This window comes from Merops nubicus, unplaced genomic scaffold (genome assembly GCF_000691845.1).
Source record: "Merops nubicus isolate BGI_N331 unplaced genomic scaffold, ASM69184v1 scaffold5512, whole genome shotgun sequence".
In the NCBI taxonomy this organism is placed as follows: Eukaryota; Metazoa; Chordata; class Aves; order Coraciiformes; family Meropidae; genus Merops; species Merops nubicus.
The window spans coordinates 30,070-42,450 of record NW_008595502.1 but is presented as its reverse complement, the minus strand read 5'-3'; the positions used below and the strand labels follow the sequence as shown (position 1 = coordinate 42,450).

The 12,381-nt window shown below is 40.9% G+C and overlaps 1 protein-coding gene across 1 annotated transcript in view; it reads left to right on the top strand.

Moving 5' to 3' along the window:
- The window catches only part of LOC103768897 (chromosome unknown open reading frame, human C10orf90), a gene marked incomplete at its 5' end in the record, with an annotated part of 31,491 nt that overhangs the window by 1,664 nt on the left and 17,446 nt on the right, over window positions 1-12,381 (top strand). The window lies entirely within an intron of this gene.

Below are 12,381 nucleotides of genomic sequence, written 5' to 3'. Positions count from 1 at the left end.
AAAGAGAAAGGTGCTGTGGGGATTGCTTCGTGTCCCCCGTGGGCTGGGGCTGCAGCAGCTGGTTTACAGTGCACTTGCTCAACCACAGCCCAGTTTATTGACTCTCCAGGAAGGGCACGTGGATGAGAGGAATGTCCATGACTGAGACTGGTTTCTACCAAAAGCACTAAGGTTAAAACTTACCCCCTGTGTATCCTGCAACCTCAGGCTACATTTAGTTGCAATTAACCTCTTCTCACGTGGCCTTTTTGATCTAAGGGTCAGTATATGAATATAAGCTACTTCCTAAGGTTGGTACCTTCCTCTTCCCAGTGTGGAGATGGGAAAAAAGAGCAAGATGAGAAGCTAGCTGCTGTCTCATGGGCTGGACAAGGTGCAAAACCCAGGCTGCACCATCCCTTTGACCCTTGTTGTTACTGTTGCCCTCACTTTCCTGTGCCTGAAATCAGTGGGGCTGCTCTTGCAGCTATCAAGGTGCAAATAGTGAGAAGGTGCTGCCTTGTTCAGAGGCATTCTGCTTTAACTTTTAGAAAATCATCCCCAGAGACAGGATTTTCCACAGAGAAACTGATGCTGTCAGTAATTCCAGACTCAGGCTGCATGGGTCTGCAGGGTGAAGCACCCATCGGGATGGTTGCTGAAGAACACCCTGAGATAAAATATATCTTTATGTGATATATAAGTGATTATCCATTCTAAGTGGTTGTCCATTGAAGGGGAGATGGCACAGTAGGGAGCAGGAGAGGGAAGATGCCAATCAGTGCTAAAGGGAACAGTCTCAACTAATGATGCCCTTCTGAAGTGCTTCATAGTTCCATAGGAAGTATGAAGTATTCAAGGCTTTGCTCAACACCATCTAAGGTCTCTCTGTGCTATATCACAGAAATGAGGATGAGAATAATATTGAGCCTTCCCTGGGCTTGGTGACAGAGTGGTGGCCATGAAAGAATCACTTTTACTGGAAGTAATTAGAAAGTGAAATAAGATCCTGCCCATGGTTCCACAGTTTTACTGAAAAGTTTTAGTGAAGAAGTGAGGTAACCAGTTGAGAAATTTGTTTTTCTCAAAAAATGACTTCCCCCATTTGTGTACACAAGAATACAGGTGTAAATAAACATGGGAAGTGTCACCTTTCTAACTGCTTCCACCTTTTGTGTAAGCAATAATGTAGGATGGAGAGAGATATATTTCTCTTGATCCAGACCCTTTGTGATATATAAGAAGGTGTTTATCAGCCCACTACAACTTTCCTGTGTGAAATTTGTATAAACAAGCAGGGTAATGCTTCAAAACAGTCTTTCTCACCAGGATCCCCTAGGTAATGAGCTCTTTCATAGCTGTCAACCACTGCATGTGACAAATGATAAGAAAGCTCGTTAAAAGCAGGAGACATCCACACTGCTCGTTAACATGAAAGGCAATTGGTATGATTTTAACCTGGGAGAACATGAAAAAGTGACTTTCCCTTGAGTTCTGAAAAGGGGTGAAGTGAGGGAAAGAAATAATCTCTTAGCTCCAACCTCCATTCTGGTGCAAATCTGGTCCAGTCCTACAGCCTGTTAGCTATTTTTTTTCCCTAGACTAGTTTTAAATATCTAAAGAAAACTATAATGGGACATTGTTGCCTTCCTGCTTTTCATTGTGGCACTTCTGTGATATACAGCTGAACATTTTAAGGTGCTGTTTTATGAGCACAGCAAAACAACCACCCCATAAGTCCTCGATACCATTTTACAGATTCCCAATTTTTAGATAGTTTTTTTCTTCCAGCATTTACTAGCTCAAATGCATTCATGTTGAGCTTTGCTCTGCTAGATGTTTATGCAATGAAATGGTTGTGAAATGAAATATTTAGGAAGAACTCGTGAAGTAGAGGCAGCGAACAATTTTTGATGCTGTGTTAATACTTTAACCAAGTTATCTTATGGATTAAGGGGCTGTGGAGAGTGCTTTGTCCATCACATTTCTGATGACCCAGAAAGTCTGAGTTTATATTAGTTTGCAGCTGTAGGCAATAGCTTCCTGCCAGCAGAAGTCTAAGTGGTAATAACATCACCATGGCCAAAAAAAAATAGAAAAAATTTACTTTCAAGGCTAGACTTTTCTGTATGAAATCTGTAAATGTCATTTCCAGGATGCACTGGCTGCCTTATTAGGATCTGAAGTGGAACAAGCACCCAAATACTTCTCTCTTTTACAGGTACTGGGGCCAGGTTTGCTGTTTCCTATTGGGCCAGTTGAGTCAAGGCCTCTTTGGAGTGTCTTTTTTTCTAATTTTTTTCATGTGGCTTTGCTAAAATAATGATGACTTTAGTATTACTCACACTATTTCATGTTCAACTCCAAGTATTCAAGACTTGGCTTTACCTGGACCTGGATAACCTAATCTAAGACCCTGTTTTTTAGCAGGATGTTGGTCCAGATAATCTCCAGAGGTATATATTTCCACAGTGTGCCACATATGAAAAGGATATTTTAAGGATATTAATGAAATGTAAATCTTGGGCCGTGCTCATGGATGGTAGTTATACTTAGAAATCCAAATCTCTCAGACTCAGCACTCAAAGCCATGTTTCATGTTATAGCATCCCAAGGATGGAATATGATCTTGTGATTTCACCACTGTGGACTGTATCTTCTACTGACTGTGTTGCTTTGGGTACTACCATTATCTGCCAAGAAATTGGATGTAAGTGCTGGAAAATCCATGTTACACATGAAGTCAGACTTGAACTGCAGGAGGACGTAGAGTTGTAGGACAGAATAGTGTTTATTTTTAATGAGTGACCAGCATTTAAATCCCTTGGGCAGCTTAAGGGACGTGTAGATATTCATGTGAAATGGCCCATTGAGAGCCACCTCAGAGATCTGACCAAGGGCCAAGCTCCATGAGGTCCTTGTCAGAGGTGATGGATGTGCATCACCTTGCCTTTGGTCAGAGCTTTTAACAAGCTGTCAGAACTTGCTAACGCTGCTTTTAAATGAATGCTGCAATTTCCTTTACTGTCTGTAGCTGATGTCTCATAAATACAAGGTAAGTGAAAAATGGAAAGATTAGTCTTGTTTCTGCCTAAGAGAGAAGCATTTTTAATCTTAATTTTGCACCTTCCTTTGGTGAAGAATATATTCCACATGAATATCTAGTTTTCCATCCATCCTTTTATAATCTATTACCTGCTGGGCTCTGTGCTGAATTAATAAAGAGGGGCAAAGAGAAGAAAATGGGACAGCTTTAAATTAATTTTGACTTCTTGATTAAACAATATCATCACTTTACTATGAGATATTATAGGTGCCAATATCTGCATTCAAGCTCAGATAATTGTAGTTGTCTTGATACCCAAGAACCTTCACAAACCTGAACCTCTGATATAAATTGAAATTATTTCAGCTAATACTTCAACTTATAACATCTGCACTTTTGTTTTTCTTTTGTTGCCATGCCCAAAAATGTGGGGCAGGTGCAAGGAGGGTGGGAGGAGATGGGCAAAGGGCATTTCATGAGTCACACTCTGGTGTAAACTCCTGAAAAGAAGGGAACTCAGGGTTAGGAGGTGAATGAGCCAGCAGTGGAAGGTGAGCATGACTCGGTGGTGATGGCTGGGATTGTAGGAAAGGGTCAGGGCAGGCACTGGGAGCCAGCACCAGTACTGGGGGGAACTGGGGGGTTACCAGATGTTGCTGGCATCCTTTCTCCTGCAGACTGGAAGAAGGAATTGCCCAAGATGGGGAAGAAAGTGTTTAAATCAGTGAACATGACAGATCAGAAAGCTGGAGTTGTAGCTGCTTGTACGTTCTCCCAAATAAAAGAGCAGGTGACTTGGAAACATAATTGACTTAATTAAAATAACCCAAGACACTGAATGGGGAAAAGTGAGACAGGATCTGGGCTTTTGGGGTGTCGATTGGCCCAGGTGGTTACAGGCTCCTGTTTCCTTCTTAAACAAGAGTTTTATTAGCAAGCGCTGAAGCTCACAGCATCTTTTCTAAGGGGTAAATAGCTAGACTTTAATTTGTTCCAAGAGCTATTTGAAATTTTTTAATGTACTGTGCATATATATATATATATACACACTTGCACATAATTGTTGTGGGATTTTTATATCCTGCTACCTGCAAATCAAAAAATAAAGGTTTTAATTTTAAATATGCATCGAAAAGCCCTTTGTATCTGGGACATTTGTACATCAAGCAAATATTTGTAGGTCACCTTTAAACTAATATATACTCCTGGTAATCAGGATGGGCTAATGTAGGCAATCTGAAGGCTATTAATAGTTACTTTCAATTATTTGAACTGTTTCAATGAATGAATGTGACCTATCTGGTGTTCTCACCCCATCTCCTGTTCACGGGAACGTCACCACGCAATAACCCAGGGGACAAGATTAGTGTGTGTGGAAAATAAAAGAGATATACATGAACAAGATATAATTAGAGGAAAGCTGTTCCTTACAATATGGAATTTATTGTATGGAAACTCGAGGAGCTACAGCTGATGCAAATTAACTCCCCAGCCTGAGAAACGTGTACAGCAGGAGCGATGGTGAGGACAGGAGAAATGTGAAATATGGCACTGAAGATTTGACTTTAGCTTGCACCTGCCAAGCATGAGGAGCCAAATCTTCCACTGATGTCAACCAATAGAAATATCCTCCTTCAGAGGAGTGACACTGATTTACATCAGAGGGAATCTGGCTTGGGATGTTACTGACTTGGCATTATGGACAGAGCAGCTGGTGCTGACTTGTTAAGAACAAAGGACCACATGCCAAAAAGCCCATTAAAAGGAGCTCCTTTGATGTCTCACTTCATCTGGTATAAATTTAAAATGGAAGAGGCTGTCAGTTTTCCTGAGTCTGGCCGTTTTGTGGCGTTGGGTCTGTGTCACACTGCAATGTGACCTTCAGGGACTGCATCAGATGCTGAGGAATTGAGGATTCAGGCCCTACAGATGTTGGAGACGTTAAGGAATTGGTGTTCCCTGGTGATCAGTGACTCTGGAAGGTGCTGCCAGCCTTCAGGGCAGAACCCAACCTGTGTGTTGACCAATAGGAGTTGCCTCTATTATTTTTTTAATTAGTTTTTATTATTATTTAGATTATTTTCTGTGTTTATGGACTACCAAGCTCTTGAGTGTTGCTCTTTGTTTCAGATGCCTGGTACCAGTTTCTCTCTCATCTGGTGTGAGGAGGAAGGGGTGATGACACACACTGGGTGTAGAGAAGCACTGTGGAGGGGTATTCTTTCTTATGCTGCTTATTTAGAAATTTTCAGGGCTCAGAAGAGCAACGTGGCCTTCTGCCCTGTCACATGGGTACATAACTACCCTTGGAGGTCAAAGCCAACAGAATTAAGCAAGACGGAGAGATGATGCTCCAGGCTGTGTCAGCCAAAGCTGCCCCTAGGCTGGTTTTCAGTGACAGCACTGGCAGGAAATACTTCAACAACTTCTCTGAGGTTTTAGACAACAAGCAGCCATGGATGGTTGATGGGTTTGTTAGTTTTTCTTGGGGTTTGTTTTTGTTTTGGGTTGGTTTGTTTTCGCTTGTTTAAATCTGACTGGAGCTGAAGGAGGTTCTCACCTTCAGGAAGCATTCCTGTTCCAGATTAATGGCTCAGTTTTATACTACAGGGTGTAGCAATGAACCTGTCAGATAGAAAGGCTCCTGATTCCCAAAACAACCAGAAGGATTTCTGCCTTATTCATTATGTTGTGGACAAAATTTCTATAAGGGAATCTCATAAATGAGAATTATTTTCCTAAAGATGATCACATTGCTGAAGATCCAAATTAAAGTTCAAGTCTCCTTGTTTTGACATGTGAAAGTTAAAGGTTTGATTTTTCCCACTGTTCTCCATCTTGTTCAGGGTGGGCATTTCTATCTTGAGCTGTCAGTTTTTAAAATGTGAAACAATTTGAAGGGAAGGAATCTGGAGGGAGCAAGTCACTCATTAGCATTCAGGACAAACAATGGAGGAGTGAATACTAGAATCATTCAAATAATGATTAAGAGAAAGAGACACAGGCTACGTGGACTCAGTGACTGTATGATGCCACGGGAGTCCAGGGCCTCATTCCCCCCTTATTCACACTTGGTTTAAACTGGGAGCAGCAATTCTGCAGCCTGTGAAACGAGTGCTGGGCTCAGCGTGGCTGCAGAAAATGATCAGAAAGAGCTGAACATCTAGGTGTCTTTGACATGATGAGAATACCAAGTGGCTGATACATTTCCTACTCTGCAAATCACCATTTAAATGTTCTGCATAACCCTGAACATAGTTTTTTTTTCCAAGTCACACTGCATCAGATTACTCCTTGAGTCACTACAATGGTGCCTGATAACTTCTAGCGTGACATCCTTGAAATGCAAACACAGGCATCTAACTCTGAGGGTTTTTTTTTGTTACAGAGGATGTCTCAAAAGTACAGCAGCAAATTTTAAAGTATTTTCAATAACTGCTTCCATGGTTCTTAGAGATATGAACAGAGATCCTCTCAGTCTAAAGGCCAGTTTGGTTTAAGGAGGTGCTTTTGGTATAGTATGGCCAAAAGGCATGACAAGAAACCCACTGATGATTTGAGGCATCAGTCTGGAAGCTAAGACAGATTATCTGCAATGAGAAAATAATTACCCGGTGCTTGACTAGCTTCCAAATTATGAAAGGTTTAATGGAAAGGAAATAGTTTTCCTTTTATCCTCTCCCAGGACACAGGAAAGAAAGGGGAAAGCTGTTAGCAAAGTATCCAAATGCTGTTGTCGACCAGCTGGGTATTGGGAACTCACTGGTGCAATCAGATCATGTGGGTGGATTATTTTGTGACTGCTGAAATATTCTGCAGCAATAATACCCTCTCCTGACTCAGAGTGTAAAATGATCTCCTGAAGGTGCCAGGCAGGATCATTTCCTTTTTGCTGGTGCAGTCATGGCAAATTATGTTCCTGTTCCACCAAGATGCTCAGCGAGCAGATGGAGCTGGAGCATCACGTCCTGTCCTGAGGCAGCACGTTGCTACCCATCAGCTCCCTGAAATGAGTGGTGTTCCCTTGTTTAACACCAGGAGAGAAGATGGATTAATTATTTGCCAAGTGTTTTGAGAAAATAAAAAGGCAGTCGCCACAGAGAGGGTTATTGGTAGGTGCTGGTGATTAGCTGCATGATGGGATTGTTTGCCCCGAAGCCAAGTGCTGGACCACACTAATTTTGCCAAAAGCCTTCTGTAAACAAGCTGTTTCTTGACATCAAGAGGCTCTTCCTGCTTTGGACTGATTATAAGTTTGAAACCTAATAGTGCTTAGGTACACTTGATAAGCTTTCTCTTTTCAATCATTACAACTTTCTACACACCAATGTTAGCTTTTGCAAAAAGAAATGTGTCCACAGCTGTCAACATCATTAAAAAAAACCCCCAACTAGCTAGATAATTTTTTAATCTAGATTCTTGAGGTGTTATTGCTCTAGCTGAGATAATTAAGCCTTGTCCTCACCAGAGAGGTAAATCCAAGACCTCGTGGAGTGTTATGCTTCAGTTAGGGAGCATAGGAAGAGCTGCATTCCTGTCAGGATTTTTTGCAATTCAGATAATTTCCATGGATGTTAATGCTGAACTGCAAACGAGTCATCTGACAGACATCAGAAGGCAGTTAGGAACACAGGTCTCACTGCTGTTCAACAGAAATTTTAGTGAAAACATCTGAATTTTGTAGTTGTCCTTGCTGACTGCAGCTTGTTGACTGATTAAAAGCGATGTCTTTTCCTTGGCAGTTGTCTGAACAATAAATTATCCATCCTATCTCCCATCCATTGACAAACACTGAAATAACTAATAATATTGTCATTGCTCTCAATGTTTCCATTTTTCTGTGTTACCAGGCTGTTGAGATGATGTGGTCTGTTTACTTATATCTAAGATTGTGTGGCTTAGGAGTGGAAATACTTGATTCACGATAGGAATTGAGTCATCAGTCTTTGTCATTAGGAGGCTGGAGCCTGGGTTTGGATTATGGATCACTGCTTGCCTGCTTGAGATCTGTAGGATCTATATAATCTATGCACAATATCTGTACAATATGTAGGATCTGTACAATCTACCCCTACGTGTGCTTGGGTCTGAATCTGGAAGAAGGTAGAAGGTTCTTACATTGAAAGAACATTAATTGTTGCTTCTCTCTGCTTGGGGTATTGGCAGTGTCAGCTCCCACCATGGAGGTCTGAGAGAGCTCAGCAGCCCAAAGCATGGGGCTTTTATTAAATTAACAAAAAAAAACCCCCAAACCAACAAAAAACAGCCAGCAGGTGGTCTGTAGTGTAAATCCTACCTACAGTGGGGATGTCTGAGCTCATCAATGACACACAGTGAATCAACCTTGGGTGTCTCCTTCCCCACCACCTCTTCTCAGGCTTGCTTGGTGGTCGTGGAGGATTTGTGGTGCTGTGCCTCTGTGAAAATGAGCTTGGGCCAATTTCAAAGCAGCACTTTGTCATGAATGGTCAAAAATCCACGTTGAAATGCTGGGAGGAGCGTTACAGAAACATCTGAAAAGCTGCATTATCCCGTTGTAAAGTGAAAAGGAAGGGGGAAAAAAAAGAAGGAACAATGGAAAATGGTTTGCCTGAATTGTCCATGTCTCAAGGAAAGGCAAATTTAACCTGCTGTAATGCAGGGTCACTTCCTGTTAGCAAAACCCCCTGAAGGGAGAGGGAGGAAAATGTAAAAAGATACTTTACAGTAAAACAATATACTTATTTTGTTCAGAGATCAAGGATTCTTTCTTTTCTTTTTTTTTTTTTTTTTAAAAAAAAAAGCACTTTTGAAAACCTACTCCTGGTTTTACAGAATATTTTTAACTCCTCCAATATCATCTGGTTTTCACTAAGTCATTATTCAAAAACTGAATTGTTGTCTTTTTCTTTCTTGAGTAATTACTTTTCTCCAAATGTAATTAGGATTTTTTTTTTTTTTTCCTGAACTCTTTTCCTCTATAAGCAGCTGAACTTTTACAACGTATTCACTAAATTTTATTAATGGAGTCATTCAGCTTTCTGTTGCTTTGAGTTTTGTTCTCCTGTATCTCCCAAAGCATTACACTTGCGTGTCTTTGTTCATTACTTTTAAAGCCTTTCTTCAGCTGGGATAATAGAAAAAACATATATTGCTAGTCATCCAGTTGCAATTCTAGCTATTCTCACAGGGACATATATATTTCAAGTTTGGTGCGTGGGGATTTAGATATACAATTCCAGATAGTCTTAATGAGAGTAACAGTCCTAATTCCCCACTCGCTATATTAAAAACGGATCCAGAAGGCACAGAGTGAAACTCTCTGATCTTACCTTTAAGTACCTTTGCTTTTTTTTTTTTTCCCTTTTTTTTTTTTTCCCCTAAATATCATTTGCATCTGCATTCGTTAGGTAAGGTAATTGACAGCTGCTTTGAGGATGAGGGAGCTGATCTTTGGAGCCCATGCCTGCTTTGCTTTGCTGTTTTCCCAGGGCTTGACTGTGCCTGGTGCACCTTTTCAATTGAAAGGTTAATGCAACAGGGAGTTAGAGGAAAGAATTGACCACATTGGCTCCATTATTATTCTGATTGCCTTTGATGTCAGACAAGAACAAGGTGCACCTTTTCTTATTGCCTTAATTAACTACACACACACAAAAAAAAATCCCCTGCATACTGTGAGTCTAATAAGGATTAAGATTTTGTTATAATATTTATACAAGATCTAAGGAAACTACTTTTCATGCAGAAAGGGTGCAGTGTTTTTATACCTGAATTTCATAAGGAATCTTGCTGTTTAAAATTCTTTCTTAGACATCTTTCTGTTGCCATAAAATGATAACAAGCAACAATCACTTTTTTTCTAATTCTAGGCCTCATTCCTAGTTTTGCCTTCTCCCTCCTTCTCCCTCCTTCTCCCTCCTTCTCCCTCCTTCTACACACACACAAAAAAAAATCCCCTGCATACTGTGAATCTAATAAGGATTAAGATTTTGTTATAATATTTATACAAGATCTAAGGAAACTACTTTTCATGCAGAAAGGGTGCAGTGTTTTTATACCTGAATTTCATAAGGAATCTTGCTGTTTAAAATTCTTTCTTAGACATCTTTCTGTTGCCATAAAACGGTAACAAGCAACAATCACTTTTTTTCTAATTCTAGGCCTCATTCCTAGTTCTGTTCATTTTGCCTTCTCCCTCCTTCTCCCTCCTTCTCCCTCCTTCTCCCTCCTTCTCCCTCCTTCTCCCTCCTTCTCCCTCCTTCTCCCTCCTTCTCCCTCCTTCTCCCTCCTTCTCCCTCCTTCCACAGCTTTATAGGGATTCCCCAGACCTCATGGTCAGGATGAGAGTGGTGGCATTTTTTTTTAGCAGGGAAAGGGGTGCAGTGCAGAAGGAAGGCTGTCTTCATTTATACTTGAGGTAAGAAAAAACCTGGGGCTTAATTCTTAGCTCTTGAAGGTTACTGTACTTACACTTGGAAGCCAATATCCACAAATAGCTAGTTCAGTAGTTAGGAGTAAATGGACTGTGAATACTCCAGGCAATTCTTCTTTTGCTCAGATCCATATTCTACGATGTTAGAGGGGATCTGACTTAGAGACAACTCCTTCACTCACTCTGGACTCCACTGGTTTTATTCTGCTACCTGGCAGCCCTTTTCCACCAGCCTGGCAACTCGTGCTGGAGTTCAGGATCTGTGGCAAACAATCTCTCCTGGGGGCAAACAGCCTCTCCTGGGGGCACACCAGTGGTCTGAGCAGCCTGACAGGCTTGGTGAAGGAGCTTGTTTGGCTTCACAACACTTTTCCTTGTTGCACAAACCATTTCTTGCTATGAAGGCAAATTATCTCCTGCTGTGATGCTGCCTTGGATGGGCAGATGCTCTTCTGTCCTTTCCACTTTCTTTCCTTCTCCTCTCTGCTTTCTGCTGCCCAGTAAACTATTGTAATTTAGAAGATGATTTAAAGAGATAATCTGTTTTCCATTCAAGCTCTTTCTGTGGCTTAGCTGCCCTCTTTTTTATTCCCCTCTATCCTTCTAGTATCTTGGCTGCCTTTGTGAAGAGACTTCCTCCTTTGCTGCTCAGCAGTTACTTAATGCTACCTGCTGCTTTCTTCATCTTCTCCTACTGTGCTGCCTGTTCCTACCTCCTCCCACAAACACTCTTTGATGCCCATGACCCTATTAATCTCTCCCAGTGTTTTTTTCCTCTGTGTCATAAAGCATTTGTAGAAACACAGTGTGTAGCTGGAGGTCTGGGATCAGTCAGGGCATGAAGCACCAGCTCACTGTGTATGCATGAGCTCCAACTGAGTGCACGTACAGAATTGAGTCTGTCCAGTTTGCCAGGAATATTTGCATCAAAATGATTTTCTTCTGAGAGCTAAGTTTTCATAAGAGATAAGGAAAATATTTTCAATGTGTGAAAAGCAAGGAGAAAAAATAAGTTAGGCCAGGGAGAAGAGGGAGAGCTTGGATGATAACCTAGAATTCAGGAGCTCATCCTTGCTTTGACCCAATTTTCTGTATGGCTGTGAAGTTGCTTAGGACAAAGTCCATCTCAATGAAGTTAATTAGGGAAAAGGGATTGTTTTGGATTTTTTTTCCTGCCTTATAGGGATATATATATTTCTGCCTGTAGAGATCCTCCACATGAAAATCCCCTGAGAAATGGACTCCTCCTCCCTTTATAGGCAATTACAGAAAGGAACTTAAGAAGTTGAAAGCTTTCTGATCTGTATGGTAAGGGAGAAACACTAGATGCTGTATCTTAATGCCTCTGATTTCCTCTGATGATCAAAAGAGACATGAGCCACCCAGACAATTAGAATGTGTAGGAAACCATCCTTTTGTGGTAAAAAATATCTCTCATTTATTGTGAGTGGATTAAGGATTGGCAAACTGAACTGAAAACTTCCTGCACTGCACTGCAGGGTCTAATTTTACTTAATTTATTGAATATTAAGTAAAGATTTTAAAGATTATTAAGATACAGAAGTGTTTAACATGATGTAAAGATTATTAAGATACAGAAGTGTTTAGTGTCATGCGCCAGCTCACCCTGTCTCATGGTTTGGATCAATGGAGAGAAACACTTCTAATCTCCCCTCCATCCTGAACCAGGACACTGCAAAGAGGTGTGTAGAGAGGAGTAGCTGCTGAGAATGGGTCAGCAGGGAGAAGAATTATGTGGCCACTTTAAAAAAAAAAAGCATTTGTCATGAAACATCAATTATTTATTAAATGTCTTATGTCCACAATACAGAACAGGACAATCCCTGCCTGCTTTGGTTTGGTTTATGGTTAGGTCTGAAACCAGTTGGGTTTTTTTTTTCCCTTGCACCTCCCAAATCTTGGTTGTGCATTTCCATCCACA